Source organism: Hemitrygon akajei, unplaced genomic scaffold, assembly GCF_048418815.1.
Source record: "Hemitrygon akajei unplaced genomic scaffold, sHemAka1.3 Scf000103, whole genome shotgun sequence".
In the NCBI taxonomy this organism is placed as follows: Eukaryota; Metazoa; Chordata; class Chondrichthyes; order Myliobatiformes; family Dasyatidae; genus Hemitrygon; species Hemitrygon akajei.
The window spans coordinates 2,580,551-2,594,479 of NW_027331989.1; the positions used below are offsets into that span (position 1 = coordinate 2,580,551).

The following is a 13,929-nucleotide window of genomic DNA, read 5'->3' on the forward strand; positions in this document are numbered from 1 at the left end:
CAACCGCAAGTATTGCATCATCGAATGGAGCTACATTGTGCAAACCGAAGCTCATTAATTAACTAGGACACCACATCAATATCACAAACATGAGCGGATCCAGACAGCAGCTGAACCCGCCACCTACTTTGCCTACTGTGAGGACAGTATGTGAGACCCCTCACCGTTCTCCACAAAGCTTTCAAACTAACCTGAATCACTTAAGCAAATGAGAGAAGGCATCAACATCGTTAGAGTCCCAGGTTGGTCGTCATTGCTTTTCCGCTGCACCTGTTCTGTTGTCCAGGTAATGACGCTCAGTAATGTTATTGGAGTAGAGTCCAGGGTAGAACTGTCCACCCACAGGTCGGATCCAGTGGCAGGAGTTGAGGAAGCGACCTCAGATAAAAACCCTCCGTGCAGCAATGCCGACTGCGAAACTGTGCGCTCATGTAGACTCACGGTGAAGAATGACCCCGGTATGTTCGACCGCACAACAGACGGTGGCGCAGGTTCCCCATGTGTTTCAAATTAAACCAAAGCATTTTTCCGGGCGACACTCAATGCCGATTAGGGTTTGGACTGTCTGCGAACACGCTCTGCAATTGACTGAATCGGAGAAGCATAGGGTTTCAGATCAGAAACAACCAAGCGATCTTACCTTAACACACCTTCCTGGACGAATTGAAATTAAACGCTACATCACCAATAAAGCTAAAGCAATTAATACAATAGTAGATCCCTTTTCGAAAATTAGGAACATATGCGTGAGTGCGCGCAATGCGCTGCCGGCAATGGTGGTGGAGGCGGATACGGTAGGGTCTATTAAGATATTTAGGTAGGTTCATGGATCTTAGGAAAATAGAGGGCTATAGGTAAGCCTATTAATTTCTCAGGTAGGGACATATTCGGCACAACTCTGTTGGCCGCAGGGCCTGTATTGTGCTGTAGGTTTTCTGTAGGTTTTCTATGTTACTCTGGACAAGGTAAGTACAGAACATTAAACAGTGAGAAAGAAGTAATAGAGTTAGTCGAATTTAAAACCGATTAGCATGATACCATACAACAGATAGATGACAATGAAATATATAGGTATCTAGGTGTCAAAGCAAAAAAAAAAAAAAATCCGACTCCTACAGAGTCAAAACTTTCCACAGAATTTACTTCAGGCTTAAGAAAACCTGGCAAACAAAGCTCAATAGTAAACATAAAACAAGTGCAATAAACACTTCCAGTATATTCTAAATAACGTCTTCGTTTGGCAACAAATTTCGGCTCGATATCAATCTGGAAAACTTACAAAGAAAAATAAGACCTCAAAGGAGAAATTTTTGAAAGAAAAATGTACACCCCAGCACACTTAGATTAACATTACCAAGGACAGAAGGGGAAGAATAATAACAGACATTAAACAATAACATGAAACCCCGCTGGTTTCCCTGGCTGCGTAAGTCTAGATTAATATACACTCCGGTCTTGCCGAACCCGTGGTACTCAGAGGGCTCTCCCACCGCAAACCCCGTTCAGTGTGGATGCTGTGTACTTTGCTGCCCTGTTATAAAGTCACTGCAAAGAAATAATAGACAGCACGCGGCATAAGATAAAAGGAATTATATTTATGAATCTTAACTAAAGGTTTAGAAAAGAAAATAAGTATAGAAAAAAAAACAAAAGGGCCAATTATAATTAAACTTAACTCTTCCAAGTGACATATTGACCAACTGTGAACCCTTGCTCCATCTAATCACGATTACCCTAACAAAAGATCCAGTTCACTTTCGAAAACACCCGTTATCGCTAACCATAATCCAAATTCACCTGCTACAGAAAAACCATTACATTAGCAGTGGAACCTCTTCCAGGGTGTTAAATACTAAACAGTCAGATAACACTTCTAATAATATAGTTTCATCAAAAAAAAACCAGAATTCATAGCCCATGTGAACATATACATTCTGACAAGAAGTACACGCCATTATACCTAAAGGAAAGAACAACTCAGAAAGTTTATGACATAGTCACTACAGGAGAAGAAGTTAACAAATGGGGGAACATGACCCTCCCTGGAACACTAGTCCGTCATCTGAGCAGACTAGATGTCTACAACGAAGCTTCCAAAGTCTGGCTCACATCGGGAGACCTCATCCCAGAAACAGAGGGACCCCTTGTGGCATTACAGGGCCACCTGGTGAATACAAAAATATCAAAAATACAGAATAAACGAACAAGAAATATGTCAGAAATTCGAGAGTGTCAAGGACAATGCGTGTGCAGTTGCCATTGGAAAAGAGAAGCTTCTTTGGATATCGAAGCCTGAAGTTTTAAAAGTCTCCTGGACAAGATATTATGCCCCACCAGGGTCCTAATACGTGGAGCACGTGATTGTGGAAGCAACAATAGTGATCTTTCAAGTGTCAATTCAATCTGGCATGGATCCGGAATAATGGAAAATTGCAAACGTCACTCAAACTATCATGAAGGGAGAGAGCCAGAAGAAAGGACAGGACAATTAGGCTGATTTCAGTGTCCAGGAAGATGTTTAAATCGAATATTACAGTCAACATATTATCTGACAAATGTCAGCAAGTTTTCCTCAGGGGAAGGTTTTGCTTGACAAAGCTTTTGGAATTCCTTCAGAGATTATCAAGCAGAATAGGTAATGTAGAATCGGTAGCTGTTCTGTTCTTGGATTCTTAGAAGACCTCTGATAAGGCATCAGACATGAGGCTGCTACAAACGTCAAGATCCACGGTATTACATGATAGATGCTAGCATTGAAAAAGCAATGACTGTTTAGCAGGTAGGAAAGAGTGAGAATAAAGAGAGCCTTTTCCGGTAGGCTGTCGGTGACTTGTGGTATTCCACAGCGGTCTACGTTGGGATCGCTTACGTTATACGTAAGAACGTTTTGGATACTGTTGGTCGGGATAACCTACCAGGGACAAGTTGGAGTGGTTGAGACTGGACCCTCGGCTCAGAAGGGAAGGAGGGAAAAGAGGAGAGCAGTAGTGATTGGGGATTCGATAGTTAGGGGGACAGATGAGAGGTTCTGTGGAAGAGATCGAGAATCCCGGATGGTCTGTTGCCTCCCAGGTGCCAGGGCCCACGATATCTCGGATCGAGCTCTCAGTATTGTCAAGAGGGAGGGTGAGCAGCCGGATGTCGTGGTCTATGTAGGGACCAATGACGTGGATAGGAAGAAGGAGGAGTTCCTACAAAGTAGATTTAGAGAGTCAGGTGCAAAGTTCAACGACAGGACCAGCTACATGCTAGTAAGGCCAGAAATAGGAAGATAATGCAGCTAAATACGTGGCTAAGGAGTTGGTGTAGGAGGGAGGGCTTCATGTTTCTGGACAATTGGGCTTTGTTCCAGGGAATGTGAGACCTGTTCCGACGGATGGGTTGTAGCTGAACTGGATGAGGACTAACATCCTTGTGGGAAGGATTGCTAGTGAATCCCCGGGGGGTTTAATCTAGATATGCAGGGGGAAGGGAACCAGAATATTAGAGCAGATAGTGAGGTGGAGCAGGATAAAGGTCATGCGAGATCTGTAAGTATAGTGTATGGAGTAAAGCCAGATCTGACATATAAAGAGGCTTTGAAGAAAGAGAAGCAGAATAAAGCGTATACATTTAGTAAGGTAGAAGGGGAAAAACGTGCCTGAACTTCAATGAAAGAAGCATCAGGAACAAAGGTGATGAACTGAGAGCTTGGATACATACATAGAATTATGATGTAGTGGCCATTATAGAGACTTGGTTGGCACTAGGGCAGGAAGGGATTCTTAATATTCCTGGATTTCAGTGCTTTAAAAGGGATGGGGGGGGGAGGGATGAAGGATGACATTACAGGTCAGGGATACTATTACAGCTACAGAGAGGGTGGGTAATGTAGCAGGATCATCTTCTCTGTCAGTATCGGTAGAAGTCAGGAACAGGAAGGGAGCAGTTACACTACTGGGAGTATCCAATGGGCCCCCTGGGAGCAGCAAATATATGGACGAGCAGATTGGGATTTTGGAAAGGTGCAAAAATAACAGGGTTGTTATCACGGGTGACTTTAACTTCCCTAATATTGATTGGCACCTGATTAGTTCCAATAATTTTAAAGCATAGAACAATACAACACAGCACAGGAAATTCGGCCTACAATGTTGTGCCGACCCTTAAACCCTGCCTCCCATATAACCCCCCACCTTAAATTCCTCCATATATCTGTCTAGTAGTCTCCTAAATTTCACGACTGTATCTGCCTCCACCACTGACTCAGGCAGTGCATTCCACGCACCAACCACTCTCTGAGTGAAAAGCCATCCTCTAATATCCTCTTTGAACTTCCCTCCTTTTACCTTAAAGCCATGTTCTCTTGTACCGAGCAGTGGTACCCTGGGGAAGAGGCGCTGGTTGTCCACTATATCTATTCCGCTTAATATCTTGTATACCTCTATCATGTTTCCTCTCATCCTCCATCTCTCCGGAGAGTAAAGCCCAGTCTCCCCTAATCTCTGATCATAATGCATACACTCTAAACCAGGCAGCATCCTCGTAAATCTCCTCTGTACCCTTTCCAATGCATCCACATCCTTCCTATAGTGAGGCGACCAAAACTGGACACAGTACTCCAAGTGTGGCCTAACCCGAGTTTTATATAGCTGCATCATTACATCGCGACTCTTAAACTGTATCCCTCGACTTATGAAACCTAATACTCCATAAGCTTTCTTAACTACCCTGAACTGAACTGGAAGGGGACTAGCATTTTGCAGGAAGTTGTGTTACTGCTGCTCCATGGGATTTAAAATAGATTTGCAGGGAGAAGGGATACAGAGTGTTAGAGCAGATAGTGAGGTGGAGGAGGATAAATGTCATGCGAGAGCTGCAAGTATAGTGCTTGGAGTAAAGCCAGATCTAGCTTATGAAGAGGCTTTGAGGAAAGGGAAACAGAATAAGGGGTGTAAAGTAGTAAGGTAGAAGGGCTACAGTGTGTGTGCTTCAATGCAAGAAGCATCAGGAACAAAGGTGATCAACAGAGACCTTGGATACATACATGGAATTATGATGTAGTGGCTATTACAGAGACTAGGCTGGCACCAGGGCAGGAATGGATTCTCAATATTCCTGGATTTCTATGCTTTAAAAGGGATAGAGAAGGGGAAATGGAAAGGAGGGGTGGGCATTACTGGTCAGGGATACTATTACAGCTGCAGAAAGGGTAGGTAATGTAGCAGGATCATCTTCTCTGTCAGTATCAGTAGAAGTCAGGAACAGGAAGGTAGCAGTTACTCTATTGGGAGTATTCTGTAGATCCCCTGGTAGCAGCAGAGATACAGAGGAGCAGATTGGGAGCCAGATTTTGGAATAGTGCAAAAATAACAGGGTTGCTACCATGTGTTACTATAACTTACCTAATATTGATTGGCAACTGATTAGTTCCAGTGGTTTAGACGGGGCAGAGATTGTTAAGTGCGTCCTGGACGGATTTCTGTCACAGTATGTTGACATTCCTACTAGGGGTAATGCCATAGTAGGTCTAGTATTAGGTAACGAAACGGGTCAGGTCACAAACTCTGTGTGTGAACATCTGGGGGACAGTGACCACCACTCCCTGGCCTTTAGCATTATCATGGAAAAGGATAGAATCAGAGAGAACAGGAAGATTTTTAATTTGGGAAGGGCAAATTATGAGGCTATAAGTCTAGCAATTGCGGGTGTGAATTGGGTAGATGTTTTTGTAAGGAAATGTACTATGGACATGTGGTCGATGTTTAAGGATCTCTTGCAGGATGTTAGGGATAAATTTGCCCCGGTGAGGAAGATAAAGAATGGTAGTGTGAAGGAGCCATGGGTGACAAGTGAGGTGGAGAATCTGGTCAGATGGAAGAAGGCAGCATACGTGAGGTTTAGGAAGCAAGGATCAGATGGGTTTATTCAGGAAATAGGGTAGCAAGAAAGGAGGTTAAGAAGGGGCTGAGGAGAGCAAGAAAGGGGCATCAGAAGGACTTAACGAGTTTCGTAAAGAAAAACCACAAGGTATACTTCAATTATGTGAAGAAGAAAAGGTTGACAGGAGTGAAGATAAGGCCGGTTAGGGATAAAGGTGGGAAGATGCGCCTGGAGGCTCTGGAAGTGAGGGAGGTCCTCAATTAATACTTCTCTTCGGTACTCACCAATGAGAGGGAACTTGATGACGGTGAGGACAATATGAGTGAAGTTGATGCTCTGGAGCATGTTGATATTATGGCAGAAGAGGGTTTGGAGTTGTTAAAATACATTAGGACGGATCAGTCCCCGAGGCCTGATGGAATATTCCGCAAGCTGCTCCACGAGGTGAGGGAAGAGAATGCTGAGCCTCTGGCTAGAATCTTTATGTGCTCGTTGTCCACGGGAATGGTACCGGAGGATTGGAGGGAGGTGAATGTTGTCCCCTTGTTCAGAAAATGGTGGTAGGCATAGTCCGGGTAATTATAGACCATTGAGCCTTACACCTGTGGTGGGAAAGCTGTTGGAAACAAAATCTTAGAAATTGAATTTATGGGCATTTAGAGAATCATGGACTGATCAGGGACAGTCAGCATGGCTTTGTGAAGGGCAGGTCGTGCCTAACAAGCCTGATAGAGTTCTTTGAGGAGGTGACCAGGCATATAGATAAGCGAAGTGCAGTGGATCTGATCTGCATGGATTTTAGTAAGGCATTTGACAAGGTACCACACGGTAGGCTTATTCAGAAAGTCAGACGGCATGGGATCCAAGGAAGTTTGGCCAGATGGATTCAGAATTGGCTTGCCTGCAGAAGGCAGAGGGTCATGGTGGAGGGAGTACATTCAGATTGGAGGGTTGTGACTAGTGGTGACCCACAAGGATCGGTTCTGGGATCTTTATTAACGACCTGGAAGTGGGTGTAGAAGGGTGGGTTGGCAAGTTTGCAGATGACACAAAGGTTGCTGGTGTTGTAGATCGCGTTGAGAATTGTCAAAGATTGCAGAGAGACATTGATAGGATGCAGAATTGGGCTGCAAAGTGGCAGATGGAATTCAGACCAGTGAAGTATGAGGTGGTACACTTTGGAAGGACAAACTCCAAGACAGAGTACAAAGTAAATGGCAGGGTACTTGGGAGTGTGGATGAGCAGAGGGATATGGGGGTACAAGTCCTCAGATACCTGAAAGTTGCCTCACAGGTAGATAGTGTCGTTACAAAATCTTATGAAGTGTTAGCTTTCATAAATCGAGGGATAGAGTTTAAGAGTCGCCGGGGGAATGATGCACTCTATAAAATTCTGGTTACGCCACACTTGCTGTACTGTGTCCATTTCTGATCGCCTCACTGTATGAAGGATGTGGAAGCATAGGAAAGGGTACTGAGGAGATTTACCAGGATGCTGCCTGGTTTAGAGAGTATGCATTATGATCAGAGATTAAGGGAGCTAGGGCTTTACTCTTTGGAGAGAAGGAGGATGAGAGGAGACATGATAGAGGTATACAAGATATTAAGAGGAATAGATAGAGAGGACAGCCAGCGCCTCTTCCCCAGGTTACCACTGCAAAATACAAGAGGACATGGTTTTAAGGTAAGGGGAGGAAAGTTCAAGGGGGATATTAGAGGAAGATGTTTCACTCAGAGAGTGGCTGTTGCGTGGAATTCACAGCCTGAGTCAGTGGTGGAGTCAGATACACTAGTGAACGTTAAGAGACTATTAGACAGATATATGGAGGAATTTAAGGTGGAGGGTTACATTGGAGGCAGGGTTTAAGGGTCGGCTCAGCATTGTGGGCCGAATGGCCTGTACTGTGCTGTGTTGTTCTACGTTCTATATTTCATATTCTAGCATTCTGCAGAACTGGAATATATGGCTTTGTGGCAAAACCTTCAGATGATGCGAAGATAGGTAGAGGGGAAGATAGTTTTGAAAAAGCAGACAATGATTTAGACAGATTGGGAGAATGGGCAAAAAGGTAGGGAATTGAATGCAGTGTCTTCTCCTGTATGATTAAATAAAAGCACGGAATATTTTAGAATTCCTTAAACGTTTATTGGCCGGTTGAGTCGCTGCTGCGAAATGCCAATGCGATATTAGCATTCATTTCAAGAGGAATAGAATATAAAAGCAAGAATGAATGAAACTTCAGAAAACTCTGGGCAGGCTGCTTTTGGCGTACTGTGACCCATTTTGGTCTCACTAAGAAGGGATGTGCTGGAAGGTGAGCTCGGTATCATTTGTACAGGAGGGGAATTATATTTAATTAATTATTTTTCAAGGAAGAGCTCAGAAGATTAGGCAGCAACTGTGGAAATGAGTGCAATATGTATTTAGGGCCGCAGAGCGAAGGTAGCTGATCTGGAATGGAGGCCCCATTCTTGGAGCAGGTGCAGATAAGAAAAAGGAAAGGAGAAAAGGGAATGGTATTTTTACAGGAAACTGCGAGGGAAGAGATATGGACCAGATAACTGTTGGAACCAGTATGTCTCTAATGAAGAGGGTCGACGATTTATCTCCAGTGATGGAGACAGAGAGACTGAGCAAGGGAAGGGAGTTGTTAAAATGGACCAAGTGTGGTTAAGGTCAGTGTGGATGTTGGTGGCAAATGTGATGAAATTCACGGCCTCAGAGCAGGTGCATGAAAAGCATCAATGCTGTCATCAGTGTTCTGGAGGACAAGATGGGGAATATTTCTGGGAAAAGATTTGCACAGGGACGAAGCCCATAGAGAGCCTTCGTGCGTGGATAAAGTAGAAGGAGCCGAAAGAAAAATATTGAGGGTGAGGATGAATTCTGCCAGACAGAGGAAAGTGATAACGGATCAGGGTAGAGGCGTATTGAAGGTGGTCATTCACGCTGAAAATGAGGCAATCGTGGTCAGGAAATTGATCATCAGAGAGGAGAGCACGAGCATGATGGGAAGAGACTGAATCTGGGAAGACAGAATCGGGTTGAGGTACGAGCATTGGAGTACAGTGGGTCAGGAACAGGCAGCAAATGGGCCTACCCGGAACAGTCGCGATTGTGGATCTTGGGTATTGGGTAAATAAGCAAATCTAGGCGAAGGATCTGTGAATTTGGTGACAGTGGATGGGAGATCTGCGGAACTGATGAGGTCAGTAACAGTGTCTTTGACAGTTTTGCGATGTTGCGGAGCTGGGATTTCTTTATGTGGTAGAGATAAGGAGGTGTTGGACTCCACAAATTCAGTCCGAAACATTACAACAGCACAATCTTTGTCTGGGGGTTTGTTGGTAAGTTTGGGATAGGCGCAGAGAGAGCGGAGTTTAGAGTGGGTAAGGCATGAGGAGGAATGAGGCATGGTAGTGTACTTGACTGATGTATCGTCGGGAATTAGGGATTAAAAGATCCAAAGCAGGGCAGGGAACCAATGCGATATGTGGAAGGAGTTTTGCAGAAGGGAGAAGTAGAAATCTGTGCGTCGACTAGAAAGAGCAACACCTTGTATTTATTACTGTTAACACTGATTTAGACAATTTGGACATGGTGTGTTAAAAAAAGTATGACTCTCCATTCTCAGGCTCAAATTGCACAATCAAAAAATACGAAAGACAAAGTTTGTTTGCAGCATTCTACGGGAAGATTTTACTTTAGAAACTAGCAATATTGCACAGTCGACTTTTATAGCAGAGACACTTGGTTCTTGGACCGAGGTGTTGACTGTAGGTCGCATCATGTTTAATAAGTTATTGTGTTTTATTTTTAAATTCAAAAAGTGGCCAGGAAACTCAAAATAATCGAAAAAATTAAATATGTGGGCAAACCAGCCAATGACATGAAGTAGGATGCTAAAAGTCTGTTTTTCAGTTACGTAAAGAGTAAAAGGGAGGTGAGAGCTGAAAATAGACTACTGGAAGTGATGCTGGTGAAGTAGTAATAGGGGGAAAAGAAATGGCATATGAGCCGAATGAGAACTTTGCATTAGACCTTACTGTGGAAGACATTACCACTGTGGCTAAGGACCGTGCGTGCCAGGGAGAACGAGTGAGAGCCTTTGCTATTACAAACGAAAAAGTGCCAGGGAAACGAAAAGGCATACATTGTACAACACGAAGCTCTTAAAGATGTTGCCGAAGAGATAGGAGATGCATTTGTTATGATCTTTCAAGAATCACTCGATTCTCATATGGGTTTGGAGGACAGTAAAATTTCAAATGTCACTGCACACTTTAAGAAGCGAGGAAGGCAAATAAAGAAAAACATTTTAAGACTGATAGACCAACCTCAGTAGCTTTGAACATTTTGGTGTCCAGTAATAACAATGATGTTTCTGATAATTGGAGATTAATGATAAAGCTGTTAAAAACAGCATGATTTCTGTCAACGGACATCGTGCCTGACAAATCTGAAACAGTTCCTTAAGGACGTAACAAGTAGGATGGAGAAAAGGAAAGGCAGTGGATGTCCTTTACTTGGATTTTCGAAAAGCAGTTGCTATGGTGCTACTCATGATGCTTCAGAACAAAATAAAATCACATGGCATTACAGGAAAGATACTGACGTGGTTGGAGGGATAGTAGAATAGCAGGAGTCAGCAAGTGGAATAAAGGTGGCATTATCTGGTTGGCTGCCAGTAACTGGCAATCTTCCTCAGGGGCCTGTATTTAGAATGCTACCTCTCATATTGCTGTCAATGATTGAGGTAATGGAATTGATAGCATTCTTGCAACGTTCAGAGATGTTCTGAAGATAGTTGGATGGGTCGGTAGTGCCGAGGAAGCAATACGATTGAGGAAGGAAATTTGAGCATCAGGGTATATGGTGAAAGGGCAAGTGTGTGGGGTTGAATCGATCCGGGATCAGCCATTCCAAAATGATAGACGGGATCAGTGGTTTGAATGGATTAATTCTACTCCTTTGTCTAATGGCTTCATGGTCTAAGGACTTATACAAACTGGCAGAATGCTCGAAAAAAATAGCAGATGGAATACAGTTTTCAGAAAGGAATGAAAATGCATTTTGGCAAAAGGAACAAACGTGCAGAATGTTATCTAAGACAATTCAAACATGAAAGGAGCAGAGGGCCTGAAGAGACGACTTGCTAGACTCCGTGAAGGTTGACTTACAGATTGAGCTTGTCGTAAAGAAGGAAAGTGCAATGTTGTGATTCATTTCAAAGTGGAATATAATATAAAAACAACAAGATGTTGCTGAGGTTTTGTAAGATACTCTTCTGTTCTTGGAAATATTGCCAATAAGTTTGGCCTTTTAATTTCTTGCAGTATTTTAATCCTTCAAAGATATGTTTTCCTTTCCTCTGCGATTGATGCTGCACTGCCCTTGTCTGATGATAGCACATCCGTTCATAGTGGGACCAAAACGGCTCACTGTACTGCATGAGCGGCTTCCCCAGCGCTCGATAAAGCTTCATTCAAAATTACACCTTGCTTTTATATTCTATTCCTTCTGAAATGAAGGTTCCACTGCTAATGTAATGGCCATTCTGTAGAAGCTGGGTATGGGTTATGGTTAGAGATAACGGGTGTTTTGGAATGTGATCCTTTTCAGTTCTTACTGTTCTTTGTAAATTTCCGAGAATGATTTCGGCCAAAATGTGTTGCTAAAACAAAGACGTTAACACGGATATCTCGGAAGCGTTCTTTGCAGTTGTTGTAAGTTTACTATTGAACTTTGTTTGGCAGATTTTCGAAAGCCTGAAGTAAATTATACGGAACATTTTTTTCATTTGTCGGAATATGATCCATTTTGCTTGTTGTAGACACCTAAGTACCTACTGTATATATTTCATGTTCATCCATCTGATGTATCATCTCATGGTACTCATTTTTTAATTCAACTAACTCTACTACATCTTCCCCTCTGCTTAATGTTCTGTGGTTATCTAGTCCAATTTATATGTCAGATGTTTTTTTGAAAAAAGTTCTACTATTTGCATTCATTGCTTTAGCTTTAAAGGTGAACTAGCATTTAATTTCAAATCATCAGAAAGGTGTTTTAAGATGTAATTGGTTTGGTTGCTTCTGAACTGAATCCCTATATTCCTCTGTTTCAGTTGAATTAGAGAGCGGGTTTGAAGACTGTCAAACCCCCAGTAGTCTGAGCGTGTCACTGGGAATTGGATGGGTAACCTGCACTGCCGTCTTAGGGGGCGGAATAAGGTGCTGGGACCATCTCTTCCAGTCACTCTACATGAGCGCACAGTTCTGCAGTATGGGTTGCTATACGAAGTGATTTAACCTGAGGTCGGTGCCCAGAACTGCTGCCACTGGATTTGACCCGTGATTTTACTGTTGTATTCCAGACTCACCCTGCTCGGATTATAGACAATGACGGTCAGTAGCTCGACAACAGAATAAGTGCAGTTCTATGTAACGTCCAAAATGTGATGATGATCAAACTAGGATTCTAACTACACAGATGTCTTCATCCATTTGCATAAGTGGCTGAGGTTCATTTGGAAGCATTGTGGAGAACGGTGAGGTGTCTCACATACTGTCCTCCTCGTAGGCAAAGTAGGTCAGCTGCTGTCTGGATCCACTCATGTTTGTGACATTGCGGCGGTGTCCTAGTTAATCAATGAACATCTGTTTGCACAAAGTAGCTCCATACGATCATAAGAACATTAAAAAAATAAGAAATAGGAGCAGGAGTAGGCCATTCGGCCCATCCAACCTGTCTCGCTATTCAATACGTTTATGGACGATCTGTCTGTAAACTCAGCTCCATCAACCTGCCTCTTCCCCATAACCCTTAATTGTCTTACAATGTAAAAAAAACTATCTAACTGTTTCTTAAATATAGTTAGTGAAGATGCCTCAACTGCTTCCCTGGGCAGAGAATTCCACAGATTCTCCTCATGTCCGTGCTAAATCTTCTCCCCTGAATCTTGAGGCAATGTCCCCGAGTTTGAGTCTCACCTACCAATGGATACTACTTTCCTACTTCTATCTTATCTATCCCTTTCAAAATGTTGCATGTTTCTATAAGATCCCCTCTCATTCTTCTGAACTGCAGAGAATATAATCCCAGGCTACTCAATCTCTCCTCATAGGTTAACCCCTTCATCCCGATGCAATATTTGAGGGCGAAGTACTTAAAATAACGAGTTTCTTTTTTTTTCCGTCTCCTGCACTGGCTGTTCTGCACAGCAACAGCCTGTGTTATCTCGCCGTATATAGAGGCTCTGGGCAAACACACAACCACTGCAGCAAGACAACATTGAGCTAAGCCGTAGTACTTAGTGTCTCAGCATTGGAACAGTAGTCAGTGGATGTTAGAAACAAGGGGTTATTCAATACTTACCACCCCCAATTTCCACCTCTCTCTATCTCTCTCTCTCTCTCTCACTCTCTCATTTTCTCTCACTCCTCTCTCTCACTCTTTCTCCTTCTCTCTCTCTTTCTGTCAGTCTCTCTCCCTGCCCTTGCCTCGCTGCCTCTTCAACTATGCTTTCTCTCTCTAATTCACACACTCTTACATCTCCATCTCTGTTCCAGCTGCTCTCTCTCGCAACTCCTGCAGCCTCTATTGAGCAATTTCATCTCTCTCCCCCATCCGTCCCCCGCCCCTGTCCACATTTCGCCATGTTCCGTCCCATTCCCTCTGTCTCCGTCTGGAATATGTGCAACCACCTCGCTGTCTACACTGCCATATCATCTTCAACCCACCCAAAGAGACTCAGTATCAGACAAAACACCGTGCCGGAGATGTTGTTGAAGTTAAGCCTGGGTCTGGGTTATTGATCACACAAGAAACACTGGGTCTAAATGCACCTCCAGCATGTTGGCAGTCTGTAAGAGCGGGAAATCACGGTCAATGGTGTTCAGGACACAGCGACGTCACCCATGAACTGAGGAGTGCCAGAGATCCAAGGACCAAAGTTTCTGACGACATTCACCATGTGTAGGTGTGAGCGCAGAGCAGGGCTTGGGATGATGAAATGGAATATGCAGCGGCCGGGTAAGTGTGTGGGAAGGTGGCAATGGCATATC

At 43.5% G+C, this 13,929-nt stretch overlaps 1 protein-coding gene across 1 annotated transcript in view; it reads right to left on the reverse strand.

Annotated features, from left to right (window-relative positions):
- Positions 1-13,929, reverse strand: part of LOC140723176 (uncharacterized) — a 68,386-nt gene that overhangs the window by 23,758 nt on the left and 30,699 nt on the right. The window lies entirely within an intron of this gene.